The sequence below is a fragment of the Bos javanicus genome, chromosome 16 (assembly GCF_032452875.1).
Source record: "Bos javanicus breed banteng chromosome 16, ARS-OSU_banteng_1.0, whole genome shotgun sequence".
Lineage (NCBI taxonomy): Eukaryota > Metazoa > Chordata > Mammalia > Artiodactyla > Bovidae > Bos > Bos javanicus.
In genome coordinates, this window is record NC_083883.1 from 8,368,461 (window position 1) to 8,377,844 (window position 9,384).

Genomic DNA, 9,384 nt, shown 5'->3' on the forward strand with positions numbered 1-9,384 from the left:
GCATTCCTATAGGGCAAAGGTGAGGTGGGATCAATCCAGAAAAGAATTAACTCAAGGGTCCAAGGTTACAAACATTGAGGCTACTACTTACATTTCTATACACCCATTATATCAATCAATACACTGCCAAGGACACAGTAGGTAAGGGATATGGAGACTTAGCAGCAAACACTGGCCCAATAAGTGAAAAACCCTTCACCAATACAATTTCTAATCAATCTTTTAACTACTCAAAGGAATCTGTGTTTAGACAGTTTAGAACATCTCCTGCCTCTCACAGTTGGGAGGCTCTGAAGAATCACATGTGGCCGGAAAAACCTATTCAGGCAGGCTAGAGGATTTCCAAAGGAGTTTGTAGGTTGAAACACTGTCACACCCAGGAATTATTAACTGGAGCTGTAAGCTAACTCTTTTTCAGAGAGAGGTAGTGGGGGACAGCCCCCTGTAAACTCAGAGGTGTAGGTGAAAGCACAAAGCAGAAAGTAGGCAGACTCTGGTTTTGGGGGTAGATGCTCGAGAATTTCCAGGGGAACTCCTGAGGCTCGATCCCACCTTTGCGTATGCCAAGCCTCCTTCCTCATGACCTTTGCCATGGGTGGAGCTCGCTCCCAGCAAATTAGAATTATTATTATTAAGATAGTTTTCCACCATGAGGAGCTAGTTAACGTTTCCCAAAGTGAGGTGACTGATACTTCAGGAGTATCCATAGCCTCAATCATCGTGTTCATGTGTTTAGTAAAGTGAGTAATGTTAGTGCTCATAAATGGTATATATGTACAATACTGGGTGTGAATAATGGCACAAATTCTTCCTTGTGCAGCCATTAGAATATCTAAGGCCAATTTGCTTTGTAAAATCACCTTTCTAATTTGTATTTGTTTAGCATTAAGGGCTGAAATGGCTTTTTGAGAATCCTGTAAAGCTTGTTGACTAAATTAGTCAACTCTGTTGACTAAATAACATCTGTGGTTCCCAGAGAGGGAACAAATATTGCAGCCAGATAATCATGCCAGTGAAATACAGACCTTGCCCAACTAGTTTTAAGGTGTGAAAGATTAGCAGGCTTCTCTGGAAGGTCTGAAAATATGCAGCCATGAGTAAAAGCTAGACCTAGGGTATATCTCCCTATCCAGTCAGGGGAAGCCACATCCATAGGTAAGAGCCACATATCCAGTAGGTCCCATTTGCAGCAAGCCAGTGTGACTGAGGGATCCAGTCAGTCCCTGGGTACGGAAAAGAAGGACCTGAACTGTGATTGGAAAACACAGGAATGATTACATTGTATATTTTTTGAGGCAAAATCACAATTGTTTTCCAAGCATTATAATTAAGTTGTCGGCTAACTTTTGGGGATGGTTCTATTTGTTCCCAACATATGGGAGCATTAGATAGTAGGCATCCCTTTTCAAGAGTTAGCCATATGACCTCATCCCATATTTGATCAACATCAGGAAGAAAATCACCAGATCTAGACTCATTTACCTTCTTATGTGCAGCAAAATTGTCATTAAACCAAGATAATCTATAATTAAGTTGAAAGTCACTTTATGCCCATAGATAAGGTACAAAGTGTTACACCAGTCCATCTTAGGACTGCTAGATGTCATTGGATTAAAAAGAGGCATCACATGTGACCATTGTTGGTGAAGGTATTCACAGAAATGAAGAAGGTATTTTCCTAGAAGTTGAAAAACCAACCATGGGAAGCCTTCAACTGATAAAGAGGGGAGTTCTCCACAGACCCATCAATTAGACCAATTGTGGAATGTGGCATAGGAATGAGCCCAGGACAGGAAGGCATTGTCTTGAGGGTCAAACGGCAGACTCAGGACTTTTGGAATCAGCAGAAGCAGGCCCACATAGTTTATCAGGCCCATCTGTAAAGTTAAAGGTGAAAGCACAGAGGATAAAGAAATAAAATGACTTTGTTTAGTTTCAGTCAGGGTGCCACTTTTTAAATCAAGTGTGTTGCACCCACGAATCAATTCCTGGCACCTTGACAGCTGTGTGAGAAGAAAGAATAACCTGGTAATGGCCTTCCCAGAGGAGCTTGAGCAGTTGCCCCCCCAGATCCCAATGTCTTTATTAGAACCTCGGTTCTTGGCTCAAACAGCAGTTTGTTTGACTCAGAGGCTGGGTCAGTAGTTACCCCCTGGATTTTTCTTTTGAAGGTCTGAAACCTGAGTCACATAGTTAATTCCAAGGCTTCAGGGTCTATTACAGTGTCTGTGTGTAAGAAGGGTCTTACATAGATACATTCAAAGGAGGACAGTCCCTCTTTTTTGGGGGCCAGTTTGAGTCCTCATTAAAGCTATGGGTAGAACTTTAAGGCAATTGTCCTGAGTCTCTTGAGTTAATTTACACAGATGTCTTTTAATAAATGTCTTTAGCCTTTTCTACCTTTCCTAAAGATTGGGATCTCCAGGTGACATTCTATTCCTAGAGCTTTTGACACCCCTTGAGTTACAACAGCTTTAAAGGAGGAGCCGTTGTCTCTCTGGAGGCCCTGAGGCAACCCAATACTGAGAGTAATTTCATGGATTAAAATTTTTATAACTTCCTGAACCTGTTCACTACAGCAGAGAAAAGCCTCAATCCATCCAGTAAAGGTGTCTATCAAAACCTGTAAGTAAGAAAATTAGTTTGATTTTGGTATATGAGTAAAATCAATTTGCCAGTTCTCTGAAGGATACTTTCCACTTTGTTGTAACCCAGTTTTTGCTAGCTTTTCAGTCTTTGGGTTAATTTTTCTGACAAATCTCACATCTCTTGATAATGATCTTTAAAGTTTTCATTACATTTTTACCCTCAAATAGGTCAGAAGCCATCTGGTAAGTGCTCTTAACACATAAATGAAAACTCTGGTGTAACCCGTTAAGAATTTTCCTTTGACCATTTTCAGGAATTGTTAATCGTCCATCCTTAGACTATCAGTTCAGTTCAATTCAGTTCAGTCGCTCAGTCGTGTCAGACTCTTTGCAACCTCATGAATTGCAGCACGCCAGTCTTCCCTGTCCATCACCAACTCCCGGAGTTCACTCAGACTCATGTCCATCGAGTCAGTGATGCCATCCAGCCATCTCATCCTCTGTCATCCCCTTCTCCTGTCCTTCTGTCTCCTCCCAGCATCAGAGTCTTTTCCAATGAATCAACACTTCGCATGAGGTGGCCAAAGTACTGGAGTTTCAGCTTCAGCATCATTCCTTCCAAAGAAATCCCAGGGCTGATCTCCTTCAGAATGGACTGGTGGGATCTCCTTGCAGTCCAAGGGACTCTCAAGAGTCTTCTCCAACATCACAGTTCAAACGCATCAATTCTACGGAGCTCAGCCTTCTTCACAGTCCAACTCTCAGATCCATACATAACCACTGGAAAAACCATAGCCTTGACTAGACGGACCTTTGTTGGCAAAGTAATGTCTCTGCTTTTCAATATGCTGTCTAGGTTGGTCATAACTTTCCTTCCAAGGAGTAAGCGTCTTTTAATTTCATGGCTGCAGTCACCATCTGCAGTGATTTTGGAGGCCCAAAAAATAAAGTCTGACACTGTTTCCACTGTTTCCCCATCTATTTCCAATGAAGTGATGGGACTAGATGCCATGATCTTTGTTTTCTGAATGTTGAGGTTTTTTTTTTTTTTTTTTTTTAATGGTCATTCCAAAGTCAGTTCATCTGAAAATGACAAATTATATGAAGTCTATGTTAATCTTTATTTAACTAAATGTTTTTAAAACTTCCAAAGCTCGAATGATATGTCACAAAATAGTGTCAGAAATATGAAGATATAAATTAAAACATTTGGATTGTACTGTCAGTTTTAATTTTAATAAAATAGATAATTTCCTACTACATGGAGAGCAGATCCATCCACTCATTGATAAATTTTTAGTAATATTTCCTATAAAAAGTTTAGTAGTTGATTGGGAATGAATCCATTAGAACATGATTTATATAGGTACAGTGTTCCCATTCTCACCCCCATTCTTGCTAATTTTGAGAAAATTTAAAAATACAGAAAAGTACAAAAAATAAGACAAGATATCCATATACCACAATCAAGAATTAACCAGTATCTCAATATATTTTCTACAGTCTTTTTTTTTTTTTTAAGAGAAATTGATGTTTATGTATAAAACTGAAGTCCCCCTCTAACAGCCCCCTCCCCCACACACATTCCCTTCCCTTTTCCACTCTTCACAGGCAACATTCCTCAACATAATAAAAGCTATATATGACAAATCCACAGCAAACATTATCCTCAATGGTGAAAAATTGAAAGCATTTCCCCTAAAGTCAGAAACAAGACAAGGGTGCCCACATTCACCATTACTGTTCAACATAGTATTGGAAGTTTTGGCCACAGCAATCAGACCAGAAAAAGAAATAAAAGGAATCCAAATTGGAAAAGAAAGTAAAACTCTAACTGTTTGCAGATGACATGATCCTCTACGTTGAAAACCCTAAAGACTCCACCAGAAAATTTCTAGAACTAATCAATGAATATAGTAAAGTTGCAGGATATAAAATCAACACACAGAAATCCCTTGCATTCCTATACACTAATAAAGAGAAAATAGAAAGAGAAATTAAGGAAACAGTTCCATTCACCACTGCAACGAAAAGAATAAAATACTTAGGAATATACCTACCTAAAGAAACTGCTGCTGCTGCTAAGTCACTTCAGTTGTGTTCGACTCTGTTTGACCCCATAGACAGCAGCCCACTAGGCTCCTCTGTCCAGGCAAGAACACTGGAGTGGGTTGCCATTTCCTTCTCCAATGCATGAAAGTGAAAAGTGAAAGTGAAGTCGCTCAGTCGTGCCCGACTCTTAGCGACCCCATGGACTGCAGCCTACCAGGCTCCTCCGTCCATGGGATTTTCCAGGCAAGAGTACTGGAGTGGGATGCCATTGACTTCTCCGACCTAAAGAAACTAAAGACCTATATATAGAAAACTATAAAACACTGGTGAAAGAAATCAAAGAGAACACTAATAGATGGAGAAATATACCATGTTCATGGATTGGAAGAATCAATATAGTGAAAATGAGTATACTACCCAAAGCAATTTATAGATTCAATGCAGTCCCTATCAAGCCACCAACGGTATTCTTCACAGAGCTAGAACAAATAATTTCACAATTTGTATGAATAAAAATTTCAAAAAAAACCTCGAATAGCCAAAGCAATCTTGATAAAGAAGAATGGAACTGGAGGATTTAACTTGCCTGACTTCAGGCTCTACTACAAAGTCACAGTCATCAAGACAGTATGGTACTGGCACAAAGACAGAAATATAGATCAATGGAACAAAATAGAAAGCCCAGAGATAAATCCATGCACATATGGACACCTTATCTTTGACAAAGGAGGCAAGAATATACAATGGATTAAAGACCATCTCTTTAACAAGTGGTGCTGGGAAATCTGGTCAACCACTTGTAAAAGAATGAAACTAGAACACTTTCTAATACCATACACAAAAATAAACTCAAAATGGATTAAAGATCTAAACATAAGACCAGAAACTATAAAACTCCTAGAAGAGAACATAGGCAAAACACTCTCTGACATATATCACAGCAGGATCCTCTATGACCCACCTCCCAAAATATTGGAAATAAAAGCAAAAATAAACAAATGGGACCTAATTAAACTTAGAAGTTTCTGCACAACAAAGGAAACTATAAGGAAGGTGAAAAGACAGCCTTCAGAATGGGAGAAAATAACATCAAGATGCCTTTTAGTTCTTCTTCACTTTCTGCCATAAGGGTGGTGCCATCTACATATCTGAGGTTATTGATATTTCTCCCGGCAATCTTGATTCCAGCTTGTGCTTCTTCCAGACCAGCGTTTCTCGTGATGTACTCTGCATAGAAGTTAAATAAACAGGGTGAAAATACACAGCCTTGACGTACTCCTTTTCCTATTTGGAACCAGTCTGTTGTTCCATGTCCAGTTCTAACTGTTGCTTCCTGACCTGCATACAAATTTCTCAAGAGGCAGATCAGGTGGTCTGGCATTCCCATCTCTTTCAGAATTTACCACAGTTTATTGTGATCCACACAGGCAAAGGCTTTGGCATAGTCACTAAAGCAGAAATAGATGTTTTTCTGGAGCTCTCTTTCTTTTTCAATGATCCAGCGCATGTTTTGGCATTTTGACCTCTGGTTCCTCTACCTTTTCTAAAACCAGCTTGAACATCTGGAAGTTCACAGTTCACGTATTGCTGAAGCCTGACTTGGAGAATTTTGAGCATTACTTTACTAGCGTGTGAGATGAGTGTAATTATGCAGTAATTTGAGCATTCTTTGGCATCCTTTATCAGTAATTTTTGCTCTTCTTTTTTCATATCTTTCTAATTCTTCCTCAGTGTGTTGCGGTTTTCCTTGTCCACCAGGACCTGTCCAGACTAGACGTGTTTACAGGATGGGATTCCTAAAGTGTCACTTTTCTTGCTTGGGAGTTAGCCAACTGATTTCCCTTGGCTACCTTACTCCCCTCCCTACTGTGCCCTTTCAAATGCATAATAGCTGCTTCTTTAGGACAATATACATCAGTTAAAAGTCTCAATCTCTTTGAATAGGTTCTCCTGTTCCCCTGTTGCTGTTTTAAATTATCTTTCTTTCTGTATTGCAATATGAGCATGTAAATCAAATAAGCATATGTAGAATCAGTGTAGATATTTATTCGCTGTCCTTTGCTTATTTCTAGGGCTCCGGTCAAAGCAACAAGCTCAGCCAACCAACTGGGGCACTTGTACCAGGGAGAAGAGACTTCCTAAAACCTGTTCAGATATGTTGCAACATGAGCATATAAAGTCAAAGAAGCATACTTAGAGTCAGTGTAGATATTTACTTGCTTCCCTTTGCTTAACTCTAGGGCTTGGGTCAAAGCAACAAGCTCAGCCAACTGGGTACTTTTATCAGGGGAAAGAGACTTTGTCTCTAAAACCTGTTCAGATATAACCACAGTATAACCTGTTTTCTGCTTCCCATTACTAACAAAAGAACTGCCATCTGTAAATGTATCCATGTCAGAATTGTCTAATTGGGATATTTATTAAATCTTCCTGAGCTGTGTAGTTAGAAATTGGTTGGGAACAGTCTCGATCGGGGGTTTCATCTTCCTTTTCAGAAAGTTTAAAAGTGGCAGGATTTAAGTTTCTACAAACTTAGAGCTTAGTTATTGATCCTTCTAACACAATGACTAATATTTAAGAAGCCAGCTGTCTGTTATCCATTAACTTTAGAGTTTAAGATTCCACTCATATTATGAGACGTCAGTACAGTAAGATTTTGCCCATTAGTAAACTTAGAGCTTCAGACACTAACAAAGCAATAACAGCAATTACTCTTAAACAATGTGGCCAGCCCCTGGGGAACTACATCTAATTCTCTACTTAGGTAAGCTAAAGTTTGCTGGTGAGGGCTTTGGGGTTGTGTCATCACTCCCAAGGCCATACCTTTCTTTTTGGTAACATAGATTAAACTCTGGTCCCATGGGCAGGCTTAAAGCAGGAGCCTGCAGGACAGCAGTTTGAAGAGACTTAAAAGCCATTTGAGTCTCTGGGGACCAAACCAGCCTGTGGGTTTTGGCCTGCTAAGTCTCAGTTATACATTTAGATAAAGGCTGGGCATGTTCCCTATAACCTGGAATCCAAATGAGGCAGTAACTTGTGATACCCAAGAATCCTTTCACTTGTCTCAAGGTCATAGTTAGGGGATGATTTAGTATAAGTTTAATTCTCTTGGGACCTATGGCCCTTCCCTTCTGATATGATTAGGCCCAGATATTAAACAGATTGTTAACAGAGTTGAGCCTTTTCCCTTGATGCCTTATAATCACAGCTGGTGAGAAAGTTTAAGAAATCTTTTGAGGTTTGTGAGCAAGCTTCCTCTGTCTCAGCACAATGCAGAATATCATCTACATATCGTAGCACCACTGCCTTGGGGCTATTAAAGTTTTGTAGGCTTTGTGATAGGCTCTGCCCGAATAAGTGAGGGTGATCACAAAACCCTTGAGGCAAAACTGTTCAGGTTAACTGAGAAGTTTTCTGGGTAGGATCCTCAAAGTCAAATGAAAATTTGCTTTCCTCCAACAATGGTATAGTAAAGAAAGCAGGCTTCAAATCAGTAACTGAAAAATATTTGGCTTGTTCAGGAATTTCAGACAATAAAGTATAAGGATTAGGCACCACAGGGTATAAAGGAACCACAGCCTCATTTATTATTTGTAAGTCTTGAACTAGTCTTCATTTATTATTTGATTTTTTACACCCAAAATAGGACAGTGGCATGGACTGTTAAAGGGAATTAATAGCTTCTGTTCCTTTAAATTTTCAATGATGAGTTTTAAATCTTTCTTAACATTGGGCTTTAGTGGATACTGCTTTTAATGTGGAAATGGGTGAGGGTCTTTAAGCTTAATAATGACAGGAGCAACATTTTGTGCTCAACCCATCTTTTTCCATCAACCCACACTCTAGGATTTACATTTTGTTTAGTTAATGGGAGAGAAAGAGCAGTCTCCACATTCATTAAAACAGAGACCTGGACCTTGCTCAGTATATCCCTCCCCAGAAGGGGTGAGGGAGACTCAGGAACAATCAGAAACTAATGATAAAACAGCACAGAATCCCAGTTGCTGCTTAAAGGATGACTGGGATAATACTATTTGGCTCATCCAGACAGTTCCATTACAGCAGTGGATCAGGAGGAAAGTGGACCGGGGCTTCAGTGAACACAGAGAAATTTGCCCCAGTGTTGAAAAGAAAATCAACCAATTGCCCACCCCCACTCCCCACAGTTATTAATACTATGTTCCTCAGGTGTTATTAGAATGGGAGCTTGTGTGGGAACCCCCAGGCATCTTCAGTTCTGATTATCCTGAGAGTTAAACCCCTGAGGTGTATGTCTTTCAGAGCAGTTTCTCCTTGCGTGTGGTACTTTATAGCCTTGACAGGGGGCTGAGGGTGCTCAAACATCTGAGAACAACCTTGTGTGAGATGCCCCTCCTTTTCACAGTAATTGCAAGTCTGTCCCTTTCACCTGGGTTCCTCTGGGCATTTTTCTCTCAGTCTGATTCATAGCAGTTTTCACTGCCATCACTAGGATCTCGGCCTTTGATTCTTTTCTGTTTTTGTTTCTCCTCTTCATATTCTCTACTTTAATAATCTGTCTGAGTCAGCTGCAACATTTTTTCTAAAGACTGATTCGGTCCAAATGTCTGTTTTTGTAACTTACGGTCAATATCTGGAGGTGACTGTATGAGGAATTTATCTTTTAAGATCTTCTCTCCCTCTGCACTCTCAAGAGAAATATTAGTGAACTTTTGAAGGCCTTCCTGAAGTCTTTCTAGAATCTGCCAGAGACTTACTTCTCTCC

At 39.9% G+C, this 9,384-nt stretch overlaps 1 long non-coding RNA gene across 1 annotated transcript in view; it reads left to right on the forward strand.

Annotated features, from left to right (window-relative positions):
• The window catches only part of LOC133227552 (uncharacterized), a 109,455-nt gene extending 102,623 nt beyond the window's left edge, over nucleotides 1–6,832 (forward strand). The window contains exon 5 of the long non-coding RNA XR_009729864.1: nucleotides 6,713–6,832. This is a non-coding gene — a long non-coding RNA (uncharacterized LOC133227552). The remainder of the gene's footprint in view (nucleotides 1–6,712) is intronic.
• The last annotated feature ends 2,552 nt before the right edge of the window (nucleotides 6,833–9,384 follow it).